This window comes from Triticum dicoccoides, chromosome 3B (assembly GCF_002162155.2).
Source record: "Triticum dicoccoides isolate Atlit2015 ecotype Zavitan chromosome 3B, WEW_v2.0, whole genome shotgun sequence".
Lineage (NCBI taxonomy): Eukaryota > Viridiplantae > Streptophyta > Magnoliopsida > Poales > Poaceae > Triticum > Triticum dicoccoides.
The window spans coordinates 628,274,374-628,287,556 of record NC_041385.1 but is presented as its reverse complement, the minus strand read 5'-3'; positions in this window follow the sequence as shown (position 1 = coordinate 628,287,556).

The window sequence follows — 13,183 nt, the reverse complement described above, 5'->3', positions numbered from 1 at the left end:
AAAGAACCCTAGGGTCGTAATTCAGAGGCAACCGGGATCGGGTCTTCTGGTGTCTCCTCGTCATTACCTCATTGGACGCGTTTAAAGTCATCGTAAGCTGGTAAGCCTCTGACTGCAACCGCTGTGCCCCAGCGTCGAGAGCCGCCCGCTCCGTAGCTAGTCTAGTGTCCTCAGTTGCTAAGGCCTCCTTGGCCTAAGCTATCTCCTCATGTACCCGTGCTACCTCCGCGTCATGTTCATCTTTGTTCGCAGGGATAACCATGGCGGTTAACAGGGCCGTAAGCTTGTCCATGAGGTCTATCAGCACTTGAGCCGGCGGGCGCACAAGGCCTCCTGCCCCGGCCGCTCCTAACCCGGAAGTAATTGCAGCCATGGCTGTAGAGTTTTGTCCAGGTTGAGTCCCAGCCATAAAGACTCCTGCCCAATTTGGCGACTCACAGAGGTCCGGAATACTAAGGCCATCGGAACAGCCCCCGAGCGCACCGTCTTGAACTTGATACAAAGAATCTGTTGAACCAGAGGACGAATCACCGTCAAAGTGGACGACCGTCTCACCACCATCTTCAGGACCTTCAGAAAGTTCTTCTCCGTGGACGCATCCCACAAAGACACGCTTCATGCCGGTTTGAACTCGGGCGGGTTTCGCACGCTGTGCCGTCTCGACGAGGTCGGTGCAGTTGTCCGGCTCAGGCCCCGGCTCACCAATCCGGCCGATGAAGACGTGGATCCCTCCGAAGGGGACCTGGTACCCGTACTCAATTGAGCCGGCGTCGGGGCCTTAGCCTTCGTCGTCGATGTAGATCTTGCCCGGACGACTTTTGGTCATCCGTCCCATTGCGTATCCCTTGAGCCCTTGGAAGTTGCCCTTCAAGAACTCAAATCCACCGTGCGCTGGCCCCATGGTGGGCGCCAACTGTCGTGGAATTGTCACGTCAGATGTCCTCATGAAAGGACTGAGTTGTGGAGCCATCGCAACTAGGAAGCTTGAAGGGGTTAATCGGGACAGAGGACATGAGGGGTTTTATACTAGTTCGGCCCCTTACGGTGAAGGTAAGGCCTACGTCTAGTTGGGTTGGTATTGATGTTTCGATGACCAGGGAGCGAGATACGCTATGCCTGGCTCTCGATGAGTTGTTTCTTGCCCTAAGTCGCCCGCAGGTCGTCCCCTTATATACACGGGCTGACGCCCTGCGGCTTACAGAGTCCCGGCCAGCTTATACACAATGTCCGGCTCAGTGACTAGTTAAGTCTACCTTATGATACAAGTATATTACTATGGCGGTTTACTACAACGGGCCTTAAGTCGCCTGCGGGCCTTAAGATCTCTATGAACCGCCATCTTCATACTTTGGTCTTGGGCTTCTCTCTGGTGAATCCTCTTTGCGTAACCCGGCCCCTCCTGGGCGGCTTACACAAATAGTTATATCCCCAACAGTAACGTTTCGGTCTATCCGAAGTGAGCGATCGGTCCCACCGAGATTGCAATGTAAACTCTCTATTTCCCTTTTGTAACATTTCGGTCTCACCGAAAAGAGCAAATCGGTCCCACCGAGTTTACCTGACCAACTCTCTGGTTAGCTAATTACCAAAATCGGCCTCACCGAGTTTGTGTAATCGGTCTCACCGAGATTACGTTATGCCCTAACCCTAACCATATCGGTCCTACCGAGTTCCATGTCGGTCCCACCGAAAATCCTAACGGTTACTAGGTTTACTAAATCAGTCTGATCGAGTTTGTTGAATCGGTCCCACCGAGATTGGTAAATTGTGTGTAATGGATAGTTTTTGTGTGGAGGCTATATATACCCCTCCACCTCCTCTTCATTCGTGGAGAGAGCCATCAGAACAAACCTACTCTTCCAACTTACCAGTTCTGAGAGAGAACCACCTACTCATGTGTTGAGGCCAAGATATTCCATTCCTACCGTATGAATCTTGATCTCTAGCTTTCCCAAGTTGCTTTCCACTCAAATCTTCTTTCCACCAGATCCAAATCCTATGAGAGAGAGTTGAGTGTTGGGGAGACTATCATTTGAGGCACAATAGCAAGGAATTCATCATCAACGCACCATTTGTTACTTCTTGGAGAGTGGTGTCTCCTAGATTGGCTAGGTGTCACTTGGGAGCCTCCGACAAAGATTGTGGAGTTGAACCAAGGAGTTTGTAAGGGCAAGGAGATCGCCTACTTCGTGAAGATCTACCGCTAGTGAGGCAAGTCCTTCGTGGGCGACGGCCATGGTGGGATAGACGAGGTTGCTTCTTCGTGGACCCTTCGTGGGTGGAGCCCTCCATGGACTCACGCAACCGTTACCCTTCGTGGGTTGAAGTCTCCATCAACGTGGATGTACGATAGCACCACCTATCGGAACCACGCCAAAAACATCCGTGTCTCCATTAACGTGCTTGCTTGATTTGTGTGATGATTGCTTGACTTGTCCAAAGTTGCTAAAATCTGTCAAACTCTAAAATTGGGAAAAAGGTTAAGTTTTTAATTAGTCAAGTAGTCTAATCACCCCCCCGCTCTAGACATACTTCAAGGTCCTACAAGTGGTATCAGAGCCTTGGTCTCCATTTGCTTTGATTTCCATAGCTTTTGGTGGTCATAGCCTTGGTTTCACAACCTAGGAGAGTATGGCGTCTAGCGAGGGAAATTATCATCGTAGAGGTCCTTACTTTGATGGAACTAATTTTGCTAGTTGGAAGCATAAGATGAAAATGCATATTCTCGGACATAACCCCGCCGTTTGGGCTATTATTTGTATTGGCTTGCAAGATGAATTCTTTGATGGGAGAGAGCCAAACCGTGAAGCTAATGCGGAAGAATTGAAGATGCTGCAATACAACGCTCAAGCTTGTGATATCATCTTCAACGGATTGTGCCCCGAAGAATTCAACAAAATCAGCCATCTTGAGAATGCAAAGGAAATTTGGGACACTTTGATTGATATGCATGAAGGTACCGACTCCGTCAAGGAATCCAAGTTGGATGTGCTCCAAAGTCAGCTTGACAAGTTCAAAATGAAGGATGGTGAAGGTGTCGCTGAAATGTACTCTAGGCTTGCTCTTATCACAAATGAGATTGCCGGCTTAGGGAGTGAAGAGATGACCGACATATTCATCATCAAGAAGATCCTAAGAGCATTGGATGGAAAATATGATACCGTGTGCACATTGATTCAAATGATGCCCAATTACAAGAATCTCAAGCCAACGGAGGTCATTAGTAGAATTGTTGCTCATGAGATGTCACTCAAGGATAAGGAGGAACTTCACAACAAGTCAAGTGGTGCTTAGAAAGCATCATGTGAAGCCCCCACATCATCAAGTGAGAAACAAACCTTCAATGAAGAATTGAGCTTAATGGTGAAAAATTTCAAAAAATTCTACAAGAGTAGAAGCAAAGAAAGAAGCTCTAAGTCAAAGTCCTACAATGACAAAAGATCTTCCAGTCGAGAGCGCAACTGCTACAATTGTGGGAGACCCAGACATTATTCCAATGAGTGTACGGCACCCTACAAAAGAAGAGAAGATTCTCCAAAAAGAAGAAGTAGAAGAGAAGAATCACCACCAAGAGAGAGAAGGAGTAGAGATGATCGTTATGAACGAAGACCCTCATGGAGAAGCAAAGATTCGGGAAGGAAGGACAAGTCATCAAAGAGCTACACAAAACAAAGACATCAAGCTCATGTTGGTGAATGGGTATCCGGTTCCGAATCTGAACATCACTCCGAGAGAAGCTATCACTCCGACTCTGAACATACTCAAGACGAAGGTGTTGCCGGTCTAGCACTTGTGTCAACCAACTCCTACGACATATTTGACTCACCAAATGAAGGAACTGGAAGATGCTTCATGGCCAAAGGTCCAAAGGTAACACATCCCGGGTATGTTGATTTCAATAGTGATGAAGATGACTTGCTAGGTGATGATGATTTACTTATTGACAAATCTAGTGATGAATACTATGATGAAACGTCAATTAATCATGCTAAACAAGATAAAACGAATGACAATGATAAGGGGAAGATTGAGCTTCGAACTAAAGAACTAAACACTCTTAAGTTAGCTCATGAAACTATCTTCGAAAATCATCGAGAACTTTTAAGGGCTCATGAGAAGTTACGCTTTGAAAAGCTCAATCTTGGGCAAGAGCATGAGTTCTTAAAGGCAATCAATGATGATCTTCGCAAGAAAAGTTCTTCTTATATTGCCAAGCATTTACTCTTATCTACTTACATGCCTCAAGTAAAGTCTAGTAACAAGAAAGATTCTTCCTCTAGTAGTAACAATAACTATGCTAAATCCAATATTGTTGCTTCTAGTAGTTCTCTTGATTCCACTAATGATTCTCTTAGCCAAGTTACACTTGAGCAAGAAAATAGCTTATTGAAGGGAATTATAGAGAAAGGTGTATACAAGAGCCTTGCCGGGAGTAAGCAATTCGAGGAAATTGTATGCAAGCAAGGAAGGCACCGGAAGAATCAAGGTGTTGGTTTTGAACGAAAGTTCAATGCCAATGGAGTTGAGTGGGAAGAAGATCAATACCCCGAGACGAAGTTTGTTCCTCAACAAGAGAAGTATGATCCTACTTCTTTCAAGGGAACACAAGCTCAAGATGATCTTCCACCACACGACCATAAAGGCAAGGACAAGCTTCAAGAGGAGATTGATGCATTTGGAAAAGCACCTAAGGCCTTGGTCAAGTGGGTTCCCAAGACTACGTCAAGTTCTACTTCATCAAGTACAACTACAACTCCAAGGATTCCCATCAAGAAGATGTGGATCCCGAAGAAGAAGAACTAGAGAGTTCTTGAGGGTGACTCCACCAGCATTCTTCACTCATATCTTTATGGCAAGAACAAGTGCAATCAACCTCCACATCTTGCACTAGTTCAAGGAGTCACAAACCCTCATGTTGGTAAGGCAAGGGACAAGGTAACCAAATGATTTCATGGACATCATCTTGTGTGTGCATCACTCTATGTCTATGGATATTCTTGTTTTGTTCCTTGTGGGACTAACCCGTGTAGGTATTGAAAGTGCAACTCACTCCAAAGGATTGCTCCAAAAGATCTACATCAACATTGAGCATCCACATCTTCAACACCTACATGAAGTCATCATCGACAAAACCCAAGGTTAGTTCATCCCTCTAAGGGGGGATCTCACATCTAGGGGGAGCTTAACTCTAAGAATTGAGTCAAAGAAACTCTAATGATGTGAACACATCAATGCATTATGTAAAAGTGGTAACCCCACTTGAGCTTAAATGATGAGTATGACCTATGATCAAATGTTCTCATTTGACTCCTAAGCCAATATACTCATATATAGATGACCTAGTCATCACCAATTGTTTGATAGATGCTAGAATTGGTCGTGCATGCTTTGCCACATATTTCATTTGTCACTTTATTGTGTGAGCATGCTGGTTGCATATTTTACATATTCGAGGACATCCACTTGTTGTTTTGATTGATTGGTTTCCTTTTTCTTTGGGCAAGTGGATGGACAAGAATGCCTAAGAACCTTCTCTAGCTATCTAAGCTTTTCTTGTCTCAAACTCTATTCATGCTACATCACAAAATTTGATCAAGTCAGATTCGAACCACTATGTGTGAGGAGCACTTGGAGTCCCCGATTCGTCATAGACTTAAACTTCCAAAACTTCTTTGTGATTCTCGGTCTGACCGATTCCTCCATTTCGGTCTCACCGAGATCACTAAGTCGATCTTGGTTTTCAATCTCGGTGCAACCGATATGAACTTTTTGGTCACACCGAGTTGCTGTAACTGTTAACAGTTATGCATCTCGGTGCCACCGAGTTGTTCAACTCGGTCACACTGACAGTGTCGGGCTATATATAGACAAGGGCAAAAATTTGGAAATTCCTCCAAACCCCTTCGCCCGGGCATAGCTCGCTCTGCCTACTAGGTCTACGGATCGTCGACTTCGTCGCCAGCCGCCTCCTGTCGCTGGTCTCCGCCGCCGTCATCGGATTTCTTCTCTGCCATTGCCGCCGTAGCGAGTTCACCGCCGAACTAGGGTATCAACTCAATCACAGTGCTTTCCTCATCTGATTCTCAGCACATTGTGTTCGTAATGCATCTTGCCACGATTGAAACACTTCTATCCAGCCAATGTGATCATTAGAATAGATGTGATTCGAAAATTTAGGGTTAGGTTTCTGCCGAAACCATCTCGGACCCACCGAGTTGAAAAACTCGGTCCCACCGATTTGGCTAACGCCATTGCACTAGTAAGTCTCGGTCTGACCAAGAATTACAAATCGGTGTGACCGATTTTAGAACTTTGTGAAACCCTAGCAGTCTCGGTGCCACCGAGTTGTGACTCGGTCTGACCGAGATCACTAGTTTAGGTTCCAAAACTGCTTCGGTATCACCGAGTTTGAAAATCGGTAGATCCGAAATGCTTTCTGTGGAAACTAAAACTAAGTTTTTAAATCATTCTTTTGCAAAAATCTCTGCATTTTGTGATGCTCATCCACTCTGTCTCAACTATAACTATTCATAGGGTCAACAGTTAGAGATTAGCAGCATGTCAGACCATAGTGATAGTCAGAACAGGCAAGAAGAGCAGATTCACATGAGTGAGGGCACTAGTCCCTCAAGTACTTCAGATGAAGGGAGCAGAAGCACTCCAAGCAATTTTCCCAAAGCAGCCACAAGAGCTAGAAGGAAGAGAACCTCAGACTCAGAGGATGAGGACTATGTGGCAGCAGAAGATGAGGCTACTTCCAAGAAGGTAGTGCTCAAGAAGGTGCTCAGTTCAACTACAGTAAAGCCAGGCATGAAGATCAAAAGGCCAGCAGGGAGACAGCCAATGTCTAAAGCCAGAGGATCAACTCAAGTACCTAAGATGCCTGAAGAGCCAGCTGTAGAAGGAAAGAAAAGGAAGGAAAGGGTCAAGAAGACCATGGCCAGAGTTGTTGGTCAACCTTCCATGATGGAAGAGGAAGAAGAGGTTGCCGCACTAGCACCAAAGGCACAAAAGCTTATGGGTGATGCAATAAAGTCAGGGGCTGCAACATCAAAGCTCAAAGAAGCACCCAAAGCTGCCCCCAAGCCCAAGATTGCACCAAAGAGAAATACCAGGAGTATACCAGCAGCTGAGAAGAATAAGGCCCCAATGCCTGAGGTTGCTGCTGAGGAGGATGAAGAAGGGTAGGTCCTAAGAAAGATCAAACCCAAGATTCCAGACCACAATGATGCTCATCCTGTGGCTGAGAACATGAAGATCAGGAAAGACTCAGGGTTGAGGCTATGGAGATTGTATGATCCATATGCCACCAGGAGAAGGACTGATGTAGATTACAGGTTCCACACCAAGGAGCAGCAGGACTTCTATGAGACAATCTTGTTGGACAAGAAGCCTATAGCGTGTGATATGAGATGGGTCGACTGGACCTACATAAAAGAAAATGAAGAACACTATCCTGGAGTGCAAGACAGTTTCATTGCTTGTGGAGTTGCAGATTTTGTTGGGAAGAAGCTCACCAACTAGAATGATGAACTCATTATGCAATTCTACTCCACAACACACTTCTATCCAGATGGCAGGATAGTTTGGATGTCTGAAGGAACAAGATATCAGTCAACCATAGAGGAATGTGCAAGTCTGATCAATGCCCCAAAGGAGAGTGAAGATGATTTGTATATATATGCCAAGAAGAAGATGGGACACATTTCTATGTCACATATGTACAAAGAGATCCCAGACAAAGCCCTTGGGACTTTCTCATTCAGGTCAGTCCATTTTCTTCTGTCAGGGCTGCCTACGATCAACTGGATCTTAAGGCACACTCTTTTGCCCAAATCAGGTGACCACAACATGATAAGAGGGCATGCAATTGACATGCTTCATATTTTTGATGTGCCCCAAAAATTCAAGGTCATGAGCCTTATGGTAGAAACCATTAAGAGGACTACAGCAGATCAGAAGAGAAGTTGTGGATATGCCCCACAGATTCAGGAGTTGATTAACTCAAAGATGGGCACAGGGAAGTATCAGTTGGATAAGGAACATTTTGCTCTCTATCCAGACTTTGAGGACAATCAAGTTGTCATGAATGAGAATGATCCATCATCAGTGCAAGCTCAAGAAAATAAAGAGAAAGCAAGGAAAGAGAAGGCTGCCAAGATGGCAACTCAAGAGGAGGCCTCTGAGTATTTCTTGAAGAACAAACAGGAGAAGCTTGGAAACTTGATAGCATCAACACTGAGGATTGAGAAGGGGTTGGCCACCCTAACTCAAAACCAGGAGAGCCTGGAAAGGATCATGGAACAAAAATTCTATGATCTTGATGTCAAAGTAACTGAGATTCAGTCAGTTGTGGAGCAGCTGCAGGATGACATGAAGGAGAGGAAGGGCAAGACAACCACAAATGCATTTGCCAGAGTGCCCAGAGCTCAGAGGTCAGCTACAGTGCCTATGTCAGACACAAGAGCTACATCATCTGCACCAGCTACAGCTCCTACAGCTCCAGGGCAACCAGCTCCAGCACCAACTCCTCCAGCTCCCTCTACATCAACTGAAGTCTTCGTCCAAGGAGCCATCTCTACACCACCAACTAAAGACCAAGCCTGAGAGATGATATAGCACTATGCATTTTCTATGAACTTTTTGGTAACTTGTTGCCAAAGGGGGAGAGAAATGTATAGATCATAGGCTTCGAGAGAGAGATTTGCTGTTTTTTTGTTCTCTCTTGTCTTCTTGGTTGAACTTGTTTGCTTTTGATTGCTTGAGATACTATGCATTACCTGTGAGACATTGATGATCATGTGTTTGATCATAAGCTACACTTATGCTTGATTATATGTTATTATCTTACCTATCCTTATATGATCATTCACTTTGCTTGGTCATGAGTGCATGTATTCAATCTTTATTATTTTGAGCGCTCCACCAAGATGTATGTGACATGGAAGAGTAACCCATGAGCCTAATTCCTTGTGCATTTGCAGTCCAAAGCAAATCTTAAACTATGCACAAATTTAGGGGGAGCTCTTGCTTATCACATACTTCTCAAAGCGACGATGTTTTTCAATCTTATTATCATATGTCGAAGCTTTGATCTATATGTTGCCATCAATTACCAAAAAGGGGGAGATTGAAAGTGCAACTATCCCAAGGTGGTTTTGGTAATTCATAACAACATATAGCTCATTGAGCTAATGCTATTCCAAGACATATATTTCAGGAAAGCTCAATGAATGGCATGGCATGGATGATGAAAGTGGATCCCTCAAAATATCAAGGACAAAGGATTGGCTCAAGCTCAAAAGCTCAAGACACTTCATTTTATATTTCAGTGATCCAAGATCACATTGAGTCTATAGGAAAAGCCAATACTATCAAGGAGGGATGAGGTGTTGCTTAATGAGCCTCTTGCTTCATGTGCTTAGTGATATGCTCCAAAACCCTCAACTACTTTCTCACATCCACATATAACCTAAACCTAAAGCCAAATTCGGTCACATCAATTCTTTCTATCCGGCGCCACCGAGTTCAGATGTCATAGCCACTGCCACAAACCCTAGGCAAATCGGTCTCACCGATAGGGATCTCGGTCTCACCGAGATGGGATTGTAATCTCTCTGTTTCCCTTTGTAAGGTTTCGGTCTAACCGAAGTGAGCGATCGGTCCCACCGAGATTGCAATGTAAACTCTCTGTTTCCCTTTTGTAACATTTCGGTCTCACCGAAAAGAGCAAATCGGTCCCACCGAGTTTACCTGACCAACTCTCTGGTTAGCTAATTACCAAAATCGGTCTCAACGAGTTTGTGTAATCGGTCTCACCGAGATTATGTTATGCCCTAACCCTAACCATATCGGTCCTACCGAGTTGCATGTCGGTCCCACCAAAAATCCTAACGGTCACTTGGTTTACTAAATCGGTCTAACCGAGTTTGTTGATTCGGTCCCACCGAGATTGGTAAATTGTGTGTAACGGTTAGATATTGTGTGGAGGCTCTATATACCCCTCCACCTCCTCTTCATTCGTGGAGATAGCCATCAGAACAAACCTACACTTCCAACTTACCAGTTCTGAGAGAGAACCACCTACTCATGTGTTGAGGCCAAGATATTCCATTCCTACCATATGAATCTTGATCTCTAGCCTCCCCAAGTTGCTTTCCACTCAAATCTTCTTTCCACTAGATCCAAATCCTATGAGAGAGAGTTGAGTGTTGGGGAGACTATCATTTGAAGCAAAAGAGCAAGGAGTTCATCATCAACGCACCATTTGTTACTTCTTGGAGAGTGGTGTCTCCTAGATTGGCTAGGTGTCACTTGGGAGCCTCCGAAAAAGATTGTGGAGTTGAACCAAGGAGTTTGTAAGGGCAAGGATATTGCCTAGTTCGTGAAGATCTACCGCTAGTGAGGCAAGTCCTTCATGGGCGACGGCCATGGTGGAATAGACAAGGTTGCTTCTTTGTGTACCCTTCGTGGGTGGAGCCCTCCGTGGACTCGCGCAACCGTTACCCTTCGTGGGTTGAAGTCTCCATCAACGTGGATGTACGATAGCACCACCTATCGGAACCACTCCAAAAACATCCGTGTCTCCAACTGCGTTTGAATCCTCCAAACCCTTCCCTTTACTTTCTTGCAAGTTGCATGCTTGCTTGATTTGTGTGATGATTGCTTGACTTGTCCAAAGTTGCTACAATTTGTCAAACTCTAAAATTGGGAAAAGGTTAAGTTTTTAATTAGTCAAGTAGTGTAATCACCCCCCCCCTCTAGACATACTTCAAGGTCCTACAACAAGCATAGAAAATTTACTACTCTCCACATAAGCAAAATTCTTCTCATGAATAGTAGGAGTATCATAAGAGACTTGAACACTAAAAATTGTTTCCACATTAAAAGAGTAACGTTCAGAAAAAGGGTAATCATAATCATGACAAGATTTGTAAATATAATCATCTCTACCTTTTATAGCATAAGTTTCGTCACAATAATCATCATAAGTAGCAACTTTGTTCTCATCATAATCGATTGAAACCTCTCCCAAGATAGTGTAATCACTGAATAAAGTTGACACTCTTCCAAATCCAATTTCGTATTCATCACAATAAAATTCAACATCCTCCAAAATAGTGGGATCACTACTTCCTAAAGTTGACTCTCTTCCGAACCCACTTTCATCAATATAATCATCATAGGTAGGAGGCATGCTATCATCATAACAACTTTGCATATCAAAACTTGGGATGCTAAAAATATCATCTTCATTAGACATAGCATCCCCAAGCTTGTGACAAACATTAATTCCAGCAAATATATTCTCAAATATTTCATCCCAATCAAACATAGCTTCCCCAAGCTTGGGCCCTTTCATATCATAAGCATAATCACTCTCATCATTAAAAATATTGATAGCATCAATAGTATAGCAATTATCATCATCACAATGAGTAGTAGGAGCAACATCATTTGGGAGGGATACCTTTCTACCTTTGTTGCTCCTTCTTTTCTTCTTCTTCTTCACATTATGTGTGGGTTCAACCTTCCTCTTTGAGCTCCTTATTGATGAGATTGGTTGAATAGAAGGCTCCCCCTCGTTACCTGATTCATCATAAGAAATAATAGGAGGATATTGGGAAGTCTCTTCCCTTTCATTAGTATTCTCTTCATCCTCTATTTATTTTCTATTCTTTATGTAATTGGCAATATAAGGATTTTCAATGCAATTCACCACACAATACATATAAATTTCTTCTAGATCAAAGCCAAGAAGTTTGTAATGGGCAAATTCTGGAAGATCATTAGTTAAACGTTTCATTTCTTCATAACCCATAGGCAAGCTAAGTTCATTATAATTTGAAAGGGAAATCAACTCATCGCAATTTTTGGACACGATTAGATCGTGAAACAATTTTCATCGGATAGCTAAATGACCACTTTCATTGCAAAGTCCACAAGTACGGCCAAGATAATTTAAATCGTCAGCACAAACATCTAGCCTTTCTTGCAACAATTTAGTTTCTAAGTACTTATGCCTCTTGCAATATCTATCTTCCCTATTTGGTGTGTCCATGCAAATCCAATCTACTCCACAAAAATCAACATGCTTATAGGAGACATTTTCATCATAACTAGTACAATCATCATTTGTACTATGGATATTCAAGGAGTTCATACTAACAACATTGCAATCATGCTCATCATTCAAAGATTTAGTGCCAAACATTTTAATACATTCTTCTTCTAACACTTTGGCACAATTTTCCTTTCCATCATACTCACGAAAGATATTAAAAAGATGCAGCGTATGAGACAAACTCAATTCCAATTTTTTTTGAAGTTTTCTTTTGTAAACTAAACTAGTGCTAAAACAAGAAACAAAAAGATTCGATTGCAAGATCTAAAGATATACCTTCAAGCGCTAACCTCCCCGGCAACGGCGCCAGAAAAGAGCTTAGTTTACGGGGTGTGAGTGAGCGCCCTTTACCTGGCCTCCCCGGCAACGGCGCCAGAAAAGAGCTTGATGTATACTACACAACCTTCTTCTTGTAGACGTTGTTGGGCCTGCAAGTGAACAGGTTTGTAGGACAGTAGCAAATTTCCCTCAAGTGGATGACCTAATGTTTATCAATCCGTAGGAGGCGTAGTATGAAGATGGTCTCTCTCAAACAACCCTGCAACCAAATAACAAAGAGTCTCTTGTGTCCCCAACACACCCAATACAATGGTAAATTGTATATGTGCACTAGTTCGGTGAAGAGATGAAGATATAAGTGCAAAATAGATACTAGATATAGGTTTTTGTAATCTGAAATAATAAAAACAGCAAGGTAACAAGTGGTAAAAGTGAGCATAAACGGTATTGCAATGATAGGAAACAAGGCCTAGGGTTCATACTTTCACTAGTGCAAGTTCTCTCAACAATAATAACATAGATAGATCATATAACAAGCCATAAACATGCAACAAAGAGTCACTCCAAAGCCACTAATAGCGGAGAACAAACGTAGAGATTATGGTAGGGTACGAAACCACCTCAATGTTATTCTTTCGGATCGATCTATAAAAGAGTTCGTACTAGAATAACACCTTAAGACACAAATCAACCAAAACCCTAATGTCACCTAGATACTCCATTGTCACCTCAAGTATCTGTGGGCATGATTATACGATATGCGTCACACAATCTCAGATT